At 46.0% G+C, this 16335-nt stretch overlaps 1 long non-coding RNA gene across 1 annotated transcript; it reads left to right on the top strand.

Moving 5' to 3' along the window:
- Positions 1-12812: 12812 nt before the first annotated feature.
- On the top strand, positions 12813-14394 carry LOC147650185 (uncharacterized). The gene is made up of 2 exons (XR_015276987.1): positions 12813-13089; positions 13196-14394. It is a non-coding gene; the product is annotated as an uncharacterized LOC147650185 (long non-coding RNA).
- The last annotated feature ends 1941 nt before the right edge of the window (positions 14395-16335 follow it).

Raw genomic sequence — 16335 nt, 5'->3', positions numbered from 1 at the left:
TTAGATGGCTTAGATCAATGCTGAGTTGTGGAATGATAAAAAATTACTTACTTTTAAAAAAAGAAATAAGAGTTTTGTTCTCAAAACAAAAGTGGATTTTCTTAGTTCACTTTGATCCACTCTGCATATCCCTGAATATAAGAAAGTAAAAGAAGATGAGATGGTCTTAGATGGAAACATTGAACAAGAACTTTCTTGACTGTAAATCTGACAAGGCCAATGAATGAGCTCTCACCTCGATTCTGACTTGGACTTTGCAGTGTTGAATGGTCTACTTCCTTTTGGCTTTTCATTTTCATTCATATATTATTTTATTTAAGGGTTTTGAACAGTTTTGGATGACATATTTGATCTGCAAATTGGAAGAAAGATTGTTCTTAGACCAAATTGAATATTATTTTTTTCTAAGATTTTTTTTTTTTTTTAAATATAGCACAAATAAGAAATGTGAAAACTGTCATAAAAGTGGCTGTTCTGTCTCAGACCTGTGGTCCACTGTGGCTGGAAGTGGAACAGTATAACTGTGTATGCACATATTTCCCTCAGTATATCCTTCCAGCAATCTATTATATGGGAACTCATGAGCCAAAGGGAACACATTTGTTAATGGCCCTTGATGGATTTTTTCCTCTGTGAATTTATTGAGTTGAACATACGTACCTTCATTACTTCCCTTCTGTAACGTGTGGAGTGATGGAAAAAAAAAAAAGCCTCCTTTTCCCTGCTTTTAGACTCCTTTCTTTTCTCCCTTCACTTGCTGCCCCACTTTGTGCTGTGCAAGAATTGTGCTCTGTCACCATCCCTCTACCTGCCCATGAGATTAAAGATTCCTACCCTTGTCTTGTCTGGCCACCCAATTTCCCATTGGAGAAGCCCAGGTTAATTGCTGATTTTGGACAAAAATCCTTCCTGAGGGAAGGTGGTGCTGCTCCCAGAGTGGGCTTGGCTTCATGTGCTGCAGATCTGGGAGGCTGGAACTGAACTCTTTTGCATTGGCATCAAGAGTGGGTTAAAGCTCACTTCAACACTTTTCACTCAGGAGCTCTGAAAAGGTGAAACCAGTAAAGACACATGAGGGAATGGTGTTTTGGTTGCGAAGTAAAACTCTCTGAAAAGTGCAAGCTAAAAATCTCTGTTTGTTAAATTAATATTCCCAGACCATGGACTTCAGACTGTAAATTGTGAATACATCAGTTAAACATGGGCAAGTTTTCCAGCTCTATTTTTCATGTCACCAGAAAATATCTACAGGTTTGAACTCTAGCTGGCTCTCTCTGCTCTCCTGGTGTTAGGAGTGCTGTGCATTCCCTCTGTCCAGAACACATCAGAGCTGCTCTGTGTCTCTGACACGTTGTCATCAGAGTTCAGGGGAAGATGTCTTTAACAACCTGAGGATCAGCCCCTGGACACATGGTGATTTTTCTCTTCACTTTAGCACAGGAGCATCCTGAGGATTTATAATTGTTTTCTATTCTTTTTGTGGCCAAATGGGTGACAGAAGTGAAGCACTTCCTCTTTTGACTGGTGGGGAGGAAAAGCTACAATCAAGAGAGGAGTGAATGAGTAGATGTGCTCAGCATGGCTTGATCCCTCCAGGAGTTCAAAGCAGGGCATGGCTGGACAGTAGTATTGAAATTTAGGATATATCTGTATTAGCCAAAGGTTTTATGTTGGTATAACTTGTGCTCTGATGAGAAGGAGTTAACTCCAGCTTTCAAAAGCATTTTCATGTCACTGGGCTGCAGCAATGGCATGGGATGCTTTAATGAAAAATGTTCTCCTTAGGGTTTGGGCCACAGCCCTCCCACTGTCTGGCTCAGAGGTTTGGGAAGGGCTCTGCACAGCTACAAGTGAATTGTGAGGAAGGAAATGGACATGAAAGGACCTGCAGCTCTGTTCAAAGTGCTTGAGAGAAAAACCAAAGCAGCAGCAAAGACCCCTAATGCCATGGGTTGCTGTGTCCCTCCTGTGTCACTGTGGCACTGTTGAGCCACATTCCTGCAGATTTGTGCCTCCTGACAACACAGGTGAAGTGCTGTGCACCCCATTTGTGTTTCAGGAACGTTCATCTGAGCCAGGTAACAAACACCCATCTCAGCTTCTCTGTGTTTTACCAGCTGTCTGAAATCTCTTCAAACAAACCTCACTCTGCTACTCACTCACCTCCCTCTTTGCCACTTTCTCCTCACTCCCCTTTTCTCTTTACACAAAGTGCAGTTCCTAATCTTTTCCTTTTGCTCTCTGTAGCTAAATCTACTTTTAAATTTCTTTTTCTTCCTTTTTTTTTTTATCCTTTCTGCCTGTTTAATCTCAACTCAGCCCCGGCACCGGTGCAGAGCTACAACAGTTTTGTCATGTTGGCTGTCACCGTGCTGACAGCCCCGTGACAGCTGGCAGATGTATGGATGATGGATGTTTTCTCCCTTGTGCAAGGACGATGGGATAAAAGTGCAAACAAACCGGGTAATAGATGGGAAAAGCAGAGCAGCGTTGATAAGGCCTGGTCCCCACTCTGTGATGTATGGGAAAGCAAGCTGTGGGCAATTTGTTTCAGAGAAATGAGGGACTCTTTGTAGAGAGGGACACAAGGAAAAGAAGGGGAAAAAAAAAAAAAAAGAAAAAGAAAACAAGAGAAAATAAAGTAATAATAATAAGAGAGGGGAATACCTAAAGCTTGTCTTTGTTGTGGCAACACCAGCCTGTTGTCATGGCAATAGGCAAATCTCATTTCAAGGACAGGCTTGGGGTCCTTGCATTCATTAGGGACCCCAGGAGGAGGTGTCTGGGATGGGAACACTGAGTTTGTCTTTTCTTGTTTCTGCTCTTCCCTCTCCTCCCTGCTGGCTTGCTGAGGCACCTGCTGTTATTTATGGGCCCTGGCTTCTGAAAGAGCTCTCAAAGGGCTGCCGTGGCTGTGGGCAGAGAAACTTCTCAAGCCACTCACTCGTAGAGCTCAGAAGTTCATCCGTGCCTGGGTTCACATGGAGGGGCTGCTGCTCCTCGCCACCAGCCAGGCTCAGCTCTGCAGGCTCCAGCACCAAGGAGATCCCCTGTGGCAGTGCCTTGCCCTGGCTCCTGCCTCCCCAGCTGCTGCAAACAGGGCTCTGGTGCCTGGATCCTGAGCAGAGGGTGCATTCCCCTTGTCCCTGAGAGCTCCAGGCTGGCCACAGGGAATGCCAGGGGTGGGAGCTGCCAGGACCCTGCTGCTGCTGCACAGCCGTGGCTGCTGCGGTTGGAGAGGGTCGGGAATCCTTCAGCAGGTGAGCAAGCAGGGAGGAGGATGCTCACCTTCCAGCCTGTGAGAATCCCTTTAAAATGCAAGGAATGTCTTCCAGGGCTCCTGCATGGATCCTGCTCATTAATCCCTCGGTGCTGGAGCTGGCAGTGTGGATGTGCAAGGGGTGGTTGTGCCTCACACAGCCGCTCCCCAGCACGGGTGTTTGCTGGATGCCGACACCTCCCCAGGCTTCCCTTCCACCCTTGCTTCTGTCACTGTCAGGGACTAACTTAGGCTTGTAATAGTGATAATTTATTACAGCACACTTCCTACAGTGAGTAAATAAGTCTGTCTCCCTTAAACTCCCTGGGCAATTAGAAGAATGAAAGACTGTGCCATGTATTAGCATTTATTTTCTCCCAGCATTTATACAAGGCCATTTCCCTGCTGACAAATTGTGGGTCAAATTGTTCTCGAGGAAGCACGTCAGATGGAAAGGTGTTATGATTAAACTGTTGGCATAAATTTAGATGACAATAAATCCTTTTATTGCATTAACTGGATTTATTTCCTTGCAACTACCATTAAGGATTCAAAGAAACAGTAATGAACAGGTTGATTTTGCACCTGCTTAAGGGTAATTAATATGCACTCTAAAAACAGAGAGTCTGCTTTAAAAAAATCTCTCCAGTGATCTAGAGGCTGCTGCTCAGGAAATGGATGTGGAATCAGCTCTGTGTGTTCTGTAGTACTGCATTAACAAAAATCCTAAAGAGCAATAGTGACACGGGAATTTGGGAAGGGATCTGTTCAAATATGAGCTGGAAGGGTTGGATTCTGCAAATTCTTCCCTGCACAAAAGGTGCCTGCAATGAGGAGCCCTGCCTTGTGTGAGAGGCCACTGATCCAGTGGGATTTAGGCTCTTTGAGTGTTTAGTTTTATGTCTCCAGCAGAAAGGGTTTGTATATTCCAAGAAAAGAAAAATTGCTTTTTTGTTTCAGCAAGTCTATCCACAATTATCCTTATTATCAGTTTGAATAAAAGGAAATGGCAATATTAATTTATCTGTGATTAATTAAAAAAAAAATTGAAAGGGGTCAAATTGGCAAAAGCCTAGCAAGGCTACAAGAAGGGAAACCTCTGTATGTCAAAAAAGATGGGAAAAAACTGTACTACAAGTGGATATGATGAGCAAAAAAAGGAGAAGATAAGGCTAAAATAGAGATATCAGGATCAAAAATGTTTAAGCTGGTCATATTGTCAGGTGGGAATTTTAGATAAAAGTAAAACTTTGGGATGTCTTTTCCAGAAAGAGGTTTGTGGCAGCAGCTGTATTAAATCCCAGACGTCCCTTGGTAGCCCACAGAAATGGTCTTGGCCACTCTTTTCCTTATTCTCTACAGAATTCCTTTCTTTATCTGTCCCAGCTCTTGGGTTGCTCCCTGCCCCCTCTGGCAGCCTGTCAGCCTCTGCTGTCCCCAGAGCAAGTCCGAAATATTTTAGTCAAAACTAATTTGAAGAAAATGCTGATAATTTGTAACAGGTTTGTGCTTTTTTCCCCAGGAACAGATCAATTTGAGTAACACCTTCAGCTGGAAGGTTTCACAGCCACAGGACTGCATTAGGGTTAGGAATTAGGGTTAACCTTAACCCAGAGGAGCCTGCCTGGGGCAGGAGGTCTGGCAGGTTCAGATGCTCAGAGCAGGTTGCTCCAGAGCTCTGCTCTCAGAGGCTGTCAAGCATTTTGGGGCAAAACCACCACTTTCTACTTCTCTCTGACTTTTACAGCAAGTAGCTCATGGTTTAAAATCCTGAACTTATTTGTTGAAGGAGTGAGCAGAGCTGGGAAGGGCTCTCAGGACAGCAGCAGCAGCAGCAGGTCCTTCTCTCCTTGCTCCCTGCCTGCTGGGACCGAGAAGCTGTGACACTGTGCTTCTTCTTTCTTTTTAAAGATTTCTCACCCAGGTGCAGAAAAGGCTTTTTTCCTTTAACCCTGAACATCTTCACAGGGCAAGCACGTGAATTTCTGCTCTGTTCCCCTCCCACCACTGGCTCCTGTAAAATTGTTGTGTGTCAATTCATTTGGCACAGAAGTTTTCAAACGGGGATGTGCGGGGCAATGTGGCTCCTGGCGTGGTTTGACAAGGTTACCTGAGGGCAATGTGGTAAATATTTTTCATCCATTAGCAGATTATAAAAAAGGTGCATGGTGCTGCTGCCTGGCATGGTGGGGGGATGGAGAGCAGGAGGTGGTTGTTAACTTAAGAGGGTAAGGAACCATCACTCATCTGGCTGATGGGGGAGACAGAGCTCCCAGTGACATCTGACTTGTGCACCAATGTATGTTTCTATTAAAAATAAATACTCAGATAAAACCAGAAATGCAGCAGCAGATCTCTTTAGATTTTTCCAGACACACCCTTTTCCTATCTTCTTTTCTGTTTCTGATTACCATTTTTTTCTTCTTGGGATTCCCTTAATTTTTTATTTATCCCAGCTCCATAAAAACAGCACAAAATATTAAAACCACCATGGATTGCATTGGTGTTTATCCATGTTCTCCCTTCCCTTCTCCTAACAGAGAGCCTGGCCTCTCTGTTGAGACCATAAAAGGATTTTTTTGCTCATTCTGCACTGAACCCTCATCATTACTTTAATAAAAAGTGTTAATAATATAAATCATAAACTATTTACAATAGTTAAATATAGAGTTCTCTAATTCTGTGCAGTTATTCTATGCCTTTCCTGCAAAAAGCAGGATTCAAGCTCTTTATGTGTAAAATGATACTGAGCCGTAATTATCTTATAATACTGCAGTTGTAGTCCTGATCACCACAGCTTTTATCAATTTTACTGGGTGGGTTCCATTCCTACCATAAAAAAACACAATAATTTTTAATAGTGGTAGGTGAAGGCAGAGAAAATGATTCATAAAACACTTCTGATGGACTTGGCTGTTCAGAACTGGGACTCAAGTCTTCCTTGCCTGTCTTCTGAAGGAATTAAATTCTCCATTTCTCCAAACTTTCAGTGATCTCTCCTTTGTGTTTGGCTGCTGAGAGATGTTGGCAGGCAGGGGCTTTCTGGGTGACCCTAAAATTGGGGTGTGCTCTGGATAAGGGAGGCACTTCTGAAGCAAAACTCTGGATATCTCCACTTACAGGGGCTGGAACTAGATGATCTGTAAGATCCCTCCCAACCCAAACCATTCCATGATTCTGTGATTTTGGTTTGATTTCACATCTCTGAGTGTCTGACCTAAATTCCTCTAAAACCGAGTGAAATGGGAAATGTTCCTCAAGCATGTGACTGCAGCCACTAAGGGGCATTTAGACCATGGGAGAAATCTGGCCAAAAATCCTCAGAGCTGTGGCTGCTGTGGGTGCCAGCTCCCGAGGAGCCTGGCTGTGCAGCTCCTCTCCTCCTGCTCTGCATTCCCTGGGAGTGCAAACACAGCCCTTGGGGATGGGGACATCACCCACTGAATCTGCACCAGAGCAGGAGACTGATGGGGACACCCAGATGGCTTTGGGAGTGCCTTGTGCCACATTTGGTGTTTTTTGGGGCACAGGACCCATTCCAAGGGGCAATTTTGGCCAGAAAATGTATATAGGTCTGTTCTGGGGGCTGGTTTGCAACTCCTGCTTGGGAGCTTTCCCAGCAGGGACAAAAGTGGCATCAGAGCCAGCTGCAGCCACGGAGCACAGGCACGTCCTTGGCCTCTGCCAGGCTTGGGGCACCTTTTGCAAGGTTTGGTTTAAGTTTTCGTGGCTCATGTAGAAGTTTTGGGGTGGTTGTTTCTGTGCTGCTCCCAGCCCAGCTCAGCCATGGCCGTGCAGACAGACACACTCCCTCTCACACTCCCTTCCAGGGAGGGGATCCAGGGGTGCTCTGAGAGCCGCTGCATCGCTGGGGAACACCCTGGAGCAATGAGGCTCCAGCTGAGGGGAAACTTCTGTGCATTTAATTAAGAAATGCTGCTCACACAGAGCTGACTGCACGAAACTCATTTACTGCCATGGTTGTCTGTCTGTCCAGCCCTTTGTCTCTCTCTGCATCCTTCACAATTCCATTGGATCTTATTACTCGAGCTAGGTAGATTCTTGCTTGGCTGAGCCGAGATCAAAAAGTAATTTTTCTTTTTGCAACAGCTGATTAGAAATTCATTTATTTTCACATTAGACATTTGACCAATATCTCCTTCCCCCCAAACTCCAGCAATTTAGCTCCATTTGTGTAGTCTGCATAATGGAAGACAGTGAGCCTGTTAGAAAAACGTGGCCCAGGGCAAAAATTAAATGCAGAATCATGTATCAGAAATGAGATGTATTTACTATTGTTTTTGAAAATTAATGGTGCATTTTTAGTTTTTATAATGTAATTTAATGATGCAATTCATCTAATAAAAACCCACATTTTAACTCAGTCCTACAGACCTACTGGGGCAGGACAAAATGTACCTTTCAGATGTAAGATTTTTAAAAAAACCCTTTGGCTCTTTTCTTCTGCACACAAAAGAAGACAAACTTTGCGTGCTTTGGCTAACAGCTGGGGTATCAGCAGGAGTCCAATAAAAAGGACGTTTTTCTTTCTAAATATTGGTGTTTGTGCAGCATACAATAATATTATAAATGCAGCAGTGGGTTTGAAGTACAATGCTGCAGCTGATTATAGAAAACCATATGGTGCTGGCATGTTAAACTGATGCAGATTGAACACGGGCTGTAGCTTTAAATGCCATGGCCCAGAGCTTGTGCTAAACTAGAATAAATATACTATGCAGTGTCAATATAGGGAGCTGTCATTTTCGGCAGCAAGAGGCAAACTGTGTCAAAATAACGTGAACTGATTGAAGACAAACCCACGGAATTCAGCACATGCTCCATCCCAGGAGCAGCTCTCTGTGGGTTGGGGGAAGGTCCTTGCCTGCTTTTCAGAGCATTATTTGAGTTCAGCAGCTCTGGAGCAGGGGCTGGGGCAGCCCCAGGTGGCCTGGCTGGGTGTTTCACTGGCAGTGACAGATTGCAGGTTCAGCTCTGGCTCTGTCGGAAGAAAATGCCCATACCTCTGGTTTTGTGTGTGTTTATAATGCTAAACTCCTCTTCTTGTTTTGCATTATGAATTTCATCCTCTTTGCAATGTTTTTGTGTTACCTTTGCTCTTGTAAAGCGAGCACAGGTAGATTTGCCATGGATTTTAAAGCCTTCTAAAAGTACAGCTCTGTAATTGGGACGAGCTGGGTAAGGGGGTTCTCCTTGCCCTCCCCACTGCTGGTTGCCTGTTCTGCTGGGGTCAGGGTGATCCTGAAGGCAGAGCTGACCAGGGCACAGAAAGGTCTGGGTTTGCCTCTATCACTGAGCTGGAGGGGCAGGGAGCACTGAGACTGGAGGATGAGGCTGACTTTTTCATTGGGAGTAAAGATTTATAGTCAGCCTCAACTGATCATGAAAATTCCCTATCATTAAAGGTGCTCCTAGAAAATGCATTCAGGCTTGATCTCCAGCTTTAAAATATGAGGTGAGTCAGCCCTCATCTGCTTTTTCAAAACCTTCATTTACAAACAGAACTTGACGTTGTAGCTAAACATATACTAATCTTACTTTAAGATAACTCCCTTCCCATGGACATTAAAAATGCACATTTACCAGAAAGAGTTAAATGCATCCAATCTGACACTGAAGTAGACTTTGGTACAGAGCTGCAGGAGGAGGAGAAGTCTGTTCATTTGTGGGTGAATTAAACATCCATTTTTCTTTGTTTCCTGGCTCTGGTGCATGATTTCCCAGAGGACACGAGGAGACAGCCCCGTGACAAGAGCGAGGGGAGCGCTCGCATCAGCCCTGGCACCATGCTCTGGGGGGGATGCCCTTTGCTGCTCCTGGGAGCTTTAGGAACAGGAAATGTGAACTGGTTTGGGTCTGACAAGGACCCCACTGTCCTGAGGCACACAGATGAAATACTCAGGGTGGGTCAGTGTTGGGGCAGGTTTCACCCAGGATAAACTGCTTTTTTTCCTTCCCCTTTTGGCCCATCTCTGTGGTTTAGTTGGAGTTTCAGACCCAGTTGGGTGCATTTTGAACATCCCAGGCAGCACATCCACACTCCTGCTCCCCCCAGCCAGCCTGGAGCAGTCTCTGTGTTGTTCCTTACAGCCATGAAATGCAACCCCAGAGAGAGGAGCATGGCAGGAACAAACCATCAAGGCAAAGTTCCAACCATCCCCAAGGCTTCTGGTGGCTCATTGCATGCTGAAACTCAGCCTGCAGCCCAGGCAGTGAGCAAAGTGTGAGGATCCTGGTGCCTTTTGAATACTCCATCTGTGTTTGAGCAGTGGCAGAGGTGGAAAGCTCTGTCCTTATAACAAATATAACAACTAACATAGAGAAACGTATCCAGGTGACAAAGGCAACAGATTGTTTTTAATTTTTATTCTTTATTTTTTAACGGAGCCTGCTGGGCACTTTTTGACCACTCTCTTATTTATAGCTTTATGAACTGTGGCTGGGTCAATGCCAGCACTGCATTTCCAGCTGGACAAGAAGCTGGCTCCTGCAGCACTGCTGTCCTGTGCTGTCTGGTGGCTTTAGGACACCTGAGCCTGCCTCTGCCTCCCTGATAGCAGGTGCCAGGTACAACTGGGACTAATCCAATCTTGGCTACCTGGTAGCAGAGCCCAGGCTGTGAATACTTTATGTGTATTGTGAATTTTTTTGTCACCTCTATTGGATTTAAAATCTAGTTAGTCAGAGTCTGACTTGCTGTAGCAAATCCTATACAGTGCTTGATATTGGGAAATCAGTGGTGCTTATGAACTTAAGCTGGGAATGACACTTGTGTTTTACAGCTGGATGGTCCCTGGCTCAAAGAGGCTGCAGGGTAGATAGTGTGAAATATTTGAGGTAAGGAATACCTTGTGTTGATCTAGTCTATAAAGAGGTGGATCACTGTTGGGGTCTGACATCTAGGTGTATTTTTTATGTTGTGAAAGAAATTAAAAAGAGTTTATTGAGTGTTTGGATTTTTTGCTGCTGTAGGGTTGGTTTAGCAAATAAAGCTGCTCAGGCCAGAAATCCAAAGGAGAGCAGGCTGGAGTCACAGGAATGTTACACAGAGAGCGAGTTATTCACATGGGGGACAGAGGTGGGTGATAAAATAAACACATTTCTTACAGCTGAAGGATCCATTGACTTTTAACACAGTTTAACCTGGTTTCAGGTGGGAGAGAATCAATTTGCTTTGTAGGTTTGGGTTTGGATTGGGGATGAGAACAACGTTGGCTGTTGCTGAGTGATCCTTGCACTAAATCAAGGAATTTTAAGCATTTCACACTGCTCTGACAGGGAGGGGATGGGAGCACAAAGTGGGCAGGTGTCCCCACCTGGCCAAAGTGGCTTCATAGTCTGTAAACTGGGGGGAGGTGGCTGGGGGGCAGCAGCCCCAGCTCAGGGGCTGGCTGGGCATCACTCAGGGAGTGGGGAGCAGCTGCACTGTGAGGCACCTCTTGGTATATTGTTATATTTTTTTTTTCTCCTCTTCCTTATCCCATTAAATTGCCTTTATCTCAACCCACAAGTTTTACTTTTATTCTGATTCTCTCCCCCATCCCTCTGGGAGAGGTGAGGAGCAGCTGTGGGGTGTTTCAAACTGCCTGCCCAGTTAAACCATGGCACATAATGGGTTGAAACAGACCTTACAGGATAAAGAAAAAAATAAATTAAAGGTGAAACAAAATTGCTGGAGCTCCCATTAGTCGGTTCAGGCTGTTTATCAATAATTTGGCACTGGATTTCCAAAAAAAGCATGGCATAATTTTTCAGTGAGAAGCCCGAGTGCCTGGGAGATGATGTTATGGTGTGAATTACACTGTGGAGCGGCTGTCAGCTGTCCCTGTCAGCACTTTCACAGATGCCACAGTGTGCAGTAAATGCTGTGGCTGCAGCTATTTAGCTTCACCGTGGTGGTGGTTTTAAGGAAAGCACCACAAATTAACAGCTAAAGGAAACCTGGGAATCCTCTGAGAATGGTTTGCAGCCCAGATGAGCTGGCCACAGCTCAAACATCTGAGCATCACCTTTGCTTCTCAAAAAAATCTCCTTTCTTGTGACTCTCCAGGGTGATGCCTCGAGGAGCTGGAACAGGGGCAGAGTCAAGAGGATTAAAGGATATTTACTGAGGTCTTCAAAGGCCACACCCTGGCAATAACTGGGGCTCTGCCTGGCTGGCTCCGAGATGGAAGTAAAAGGAGAAATCAGCTATGAGATCTCACATTTTTATATATTTCTGTCTGTTTGCATACAGGAGTCCTGCCCCCTTCCCTCCTTTTCACATTGTTTATGCTTTGAGACTGAAGTTTGAAAAAATTGTCCTCGAGTCCCCAACTGGAATAGGATTGTTCCATCTTCATCACCCTGTGCAAACATCCTAGTGAACCTGAATAAAAAGCCACACCCCAAAGAAAAGAAAACCCAAAACTTAAGGCATGAAGGGCACAAGGCTCCAGACCCTGTGCTCATGTCCAGTCAGTTCTCCTGGCTCTGAGCTGCTGAGCCCCAGCACAGCTCTGCTCCCACCTGTGTCTCCCCTGGATGCTGGGGACACCTCCCTGAGCCAGGGTGAGAGTCTGGGCTTCCCACTGCCACTTTCCCCCAGTTTGTCCTTGTTTTTGTTTTGTTTTTAAACGTCCTTCTCGTTAATCTGTTTTGAAGTGAGTGAAGGCAGCTGTGTGAGCTGGAGCCCACCAGAGCCCACTTTGGCAGGGGTGAGAGTGCTCCTGGCCACCAGCACCTTGTGCAGCCTCTCCCGTTCCCTGCAGATGGTACTGTTTGACCATTTTGCAGATTCCCACCTTGCCTAACACCGCAGCTTTAAAGGGAATTTTACAGTGGGGCTCAGGCACACGCACAGACCCAGCAGCACCTGCTGCTCCTGCTGGGTGCAAGGGCAAAAATCTTGTTTTGCCCACGCCAGACGCACAATTTTTGAGTGGTTTTGGCAAGGTCAGGCACTTTGTAACCTTACATGCTGTGTAAAAAGGAGTTTTTAGGCACAACCCTCAGCAGGGGATGACCAGCGTTAATTTAAGCACCTGAGGTGGAATTTATCCTGAGGGAATTTAACAGCTTTACCTGTATGGATGGCCAGAGTTTTTGAGGGATTTAATCACCCCATCATCTGGAGAAAAGCAGCTCTGGGGAGTCTGGGGATGATGCTGGGACCTGAGCAGCCAGCATGGGCTGAGGGTGGTGAGCATGTTTGATAGCACTGGTCAGGTTTTTGTGACATGGAGCTTGGTGCCTTGCTTGTCCAGCAGGCTGCATTAGAGGCACAGTGCCAGCCCTGGAGCCTTCTCTCGGGGAATTGAGCACAATTTCATCCACCCCAGCAATCTCATGTGTCCCCTGCAGTTTTCCTCTGCTCTGCCAACGCTGCCCTTCAGAGCCAGTGGGGCTCAGCCACCGCTGGCAGACCTGGGCTGGGCTTTCCCTTTTCACTGCAAATTATCTGCATTTCAGCCCCAAATCCCAGTGCCTCTTTAAAGTCAATGAGGTGGGAAATCACCTCATTTTCACTTTTTCCCTTGGACTTGGTCTGCAGGGTTATTCCAGCCAGAGGAGAGGGCAGGCCCTGGGGGCTGGACACAGCTGTAACCTGGATCAGGAGGTGTTTGCCTTTCCCAGCGAGGTGCTGGCACACCTGTGAGCCTGTTCCAGCTCCCAAGGAGCCCTACAGCACCCTCCTGCCCTTCCTTCAGCACCCTGCTGCCCTACATCACCCTGCTGCCCTTCCTTCAGCACCCTGCTGCCCTACATCACCCTGCTGCCCTTCCTTCAGCACCCTGCTGCCCTTCTCTGCTCAGCTGCAACCAAGCCAGGTGCAGCCACATGTGCCACATGTGCCCACGGGGAGGGCTTTGGAAAAAGGGAACAGGCCCCCCCTGGATCTGGCTGAAATTCATCTGGCTTTTGATTTCCTCACAGGCTCCAATTTTGGATGAGGTATCAAGAGCTCTGAACTTCCCCAGGCTCTGGAGGCTTTGGGTTTTGGTGTGCAGCTCCTGGCTGGTGAAAGGGCTGGGCCAGGCACCTGCTCTGGTGTGAACCTCTCCCACATGGAACAACGCAGGACTTCTGGCTGGATCCACAGGGATCTCCTCCTAGAACTATTGCTCTTTCTGTCTTGTTGCCAGGCAGTTCATGTTTGAGCTTTCATCAGATCAATTTTCTTCCTTTGAAGGGAAAGTAGCCGGTTAACCTGCGTGTGAGGGAAATGGAAAACACTGCTCTGCCTCTCCCCAATGTGCCATGCAGGTGTAAAGGGGCTTAGGAAAAGTGATAAAAGCAATTAGTCATGTGTGGAACTGGAGGAGGAACAGCATCCAGCCCAGAGGTTGTCTGGGTTTGCTGTAAGCCTCTTAAGCTCAGTTGTTGGATGGAGTTATGTGAAGGATGGGCAGAAAAGTAAAGGTTGTACTGTGTAAACTTTACATGTTTCTGCTGTTTTTAGAGCTTCATGTCTCCTATATGGATTTCTCATCCCCATCCTGCTTCAAGGAGGTGAAGGGAAGGAAGGAAAGGAAAGAAAGGAAGGAAATGAAATGAAATGAAATGAAATGAAATGAAATGAAATGAAATGAAAATTGATCTTTTTGCCCATGGGAAGTAGCTGGGTCTCAGCTCTGGAGAGAGAAGCTTGGCATGAGCTCTGGGAGCAGAACTGGACACAGAAGGTTCCCCTCAGTCACTGCTCCTGCACTTTGTGTCCCAGTTTGTGTCCCAACACTCCCAAACCCCTCCCTGCCTGCAGGTCTCAATTTCCCTCCTCTGACCACTCACTGCTCAGAAAATCTCCATGGAATAGAGCAGGCACAGATAACAGTGGCACCAGATAAATCATTCCTCCCCTGCCTTTCCCCCTTCCCCAAATGGCTAAAGTGTCTTTATTATTTAAAAAAACCCTGCACACAGTAAAAAAAACCTGACTGAGAGAGACAAAAAGCAAAGGAAAAGGAAGGTTTAGGCAGCAAGCCACAAATAAGCACCATCAATCATGGTGCAGTCAAAAATGTACATGTGTTGGTACCTGCTAGTTATTGGCAGTGCTCAAGAAGTCTCCTGAGTACAATCTTCAGGGCTCCTCAGATAAATAAATATATAAAATTCCATGTTCCTCTGAAAAACTGCTTGTCAGCACCGGAATGGCAGGTGCATTAACTCCCTAAGAACCAGATTATGCCCTGCATGGCAAAAAAATGCAAACACAGAAAAATAAGGTGTCACTCAGCTCCTCTATCCTCTCAGGTTATTTTGATGGGAAGTATTTTGAAACATAAATAGAGCCTGTTGTATAAATGAGTTTAGGAAAAAAACCAGAGCTACTGGTATGTACATGGTCTAGCTATCCTATTTACATGTTTACTCCAAATTTACATCTGTCTGACATATGATTTTATTTTTTTTTTCATACACCACAAGGATAGCTGACAAGTTTAGATTTATTTAGCCTCCTCTCCCTCCCACGACCCTCCCAAGCCTTGGCAGACACTCTCTTGGTGCCACCTGGCTGCCTGCTCACCCCCCAGCTCTTCTGCCTTGTAGCCCTCAAATGCTTCCTCTAAAAATAAAACCCCTCTCTGAGAGCTCCTGTCTTTTCCCTTTCAATCTCTGCTACACTCTGCCTTCTCTTGGCTTTGCTTTTATTCCCCTTAACTGTGGACTTCAAGGTTATGTGGCCTTGGTTACTCTGCAGAGGTCCTCAAACCTCTCCCATCCTTCTGTTCCTCGCTGCTCCCTTTCATACACTGTGCTCTTTTTAATCCAGGAAAGTGACATTATTGCCAGTGGAAGTCCTGAAGGAGTAAAGTCCTGTTCCAGGATGAGTAAAGGTTGCATGCCCTAGTGCCAAAAGACAAATGGATTTGGGGAAATGGCCATTAGCCCTCCCCTGAACCTGACAATGTGTTTCCTACAATTCCTATCGCACGTAGGAAGAGGCTGATTATTTTTAGCTGTGGGTGAGCCAGCTGTTCCTAGGCCACCCTCCAGCCCTCCCAAGGACAGCAGAGATGTCTGCAGGCTCTGGCTCAGCCCCTGGCAGGATGGTGGAAGTGAGGAGGGATGAATTCCTGCTGTACCTGCTGGTGTGCTGCACCACACCCTGCAGGATGTCTCCCTTCTCCAGCACCTCGATTTGATCCAGTGAACCCTTATGTGAGTTTTGTCAGACTCTCAGGGTCTCACTCTTGGTTTCAACATAACCAGTGCAGTTACAGAGAGAGGTTTCACTGCCAACCAACTCCTTGCAGTCCATCACTACCTTTCTTTCCTTAGTGTTCCCATGCTGAGTCCCATATTTAACTCACTTTAGATGACCTGGGCTCCATCCTTGCCATCCCCAGCTGGGCTGTGAGTGAGCTGTGGCTGGAGCAGGGCTGGCTCTGCATGCCCTGGGTTGCAACTGGACCAGTTTCAAGCATCTGGAGGCACCAGACACTTCATTTCATTGCAGATCCGTGGAGCCATTTGTTCCCCATGCTGGGAGAGATGATTTTTGACAGGATGCCCAGTGCACCATAGGCCTGGTGCTGCCTGGTTTGTCTCATTACAGAGATATTTCTAAAAGATCTCACTTCTGGTTTTTTGGCTTGATGTTAAATTAAGGATGTTCAAAGATTTATGAGTGTTCCAAAAATATTTATCTTCAGGGATGGTCTGAACAGAGTGGAGATGTGAATTTTGAGTGTGGTTTTCTGTGGGAAACAGATCAATAACCTCCTAAGGAAGATCTTACTTCAGAGAAAGGAGAAAACAATTAAGTTGGGATTTACCTGTTGCCACTTCAGAATTAAGAAACCCAGAAACACATTAAAAAACCTGCAGGAGCAGAATGTTGGTTTAATCTGTGACCTCTCCAATGCAGCAAAATTAAATGTTGTGACATTAAAACAGCCCCATTCCATGACAAGGCTGGAAGTTTTCACTCCATCAGATGAACAAGGAGAGCCTTCTTGGTTTTTATTTCCCTTTTATCATATCTCTCATAGTGCCCACAGCACTATAGCTTGACCCTTGATCTTGTGATGGATGCAGAAGATCAGGTGGGAGGCAGGGGAGGGAGTGAG

The sequence above is a fragment of the Cyanistes caeruleus genome, chromosome 16 (assembly GCF_971803275.1).
Source record: "Cyanistes caeruleus chromosome 16, bCyaCae1.hap1.1, whole genome shotgun sequence".
In the NCBI taxonomy this organism is placed as follows: domain Eukaryota; kingdom Metazoa; phylum Chordata; class Aves; order Passeriformes; family Paridae; genus Cyanistes; species Cyanistes caeruleus.
This window is presented reverse-complemented; position numbering and strand designations above follow the sequence as displayed.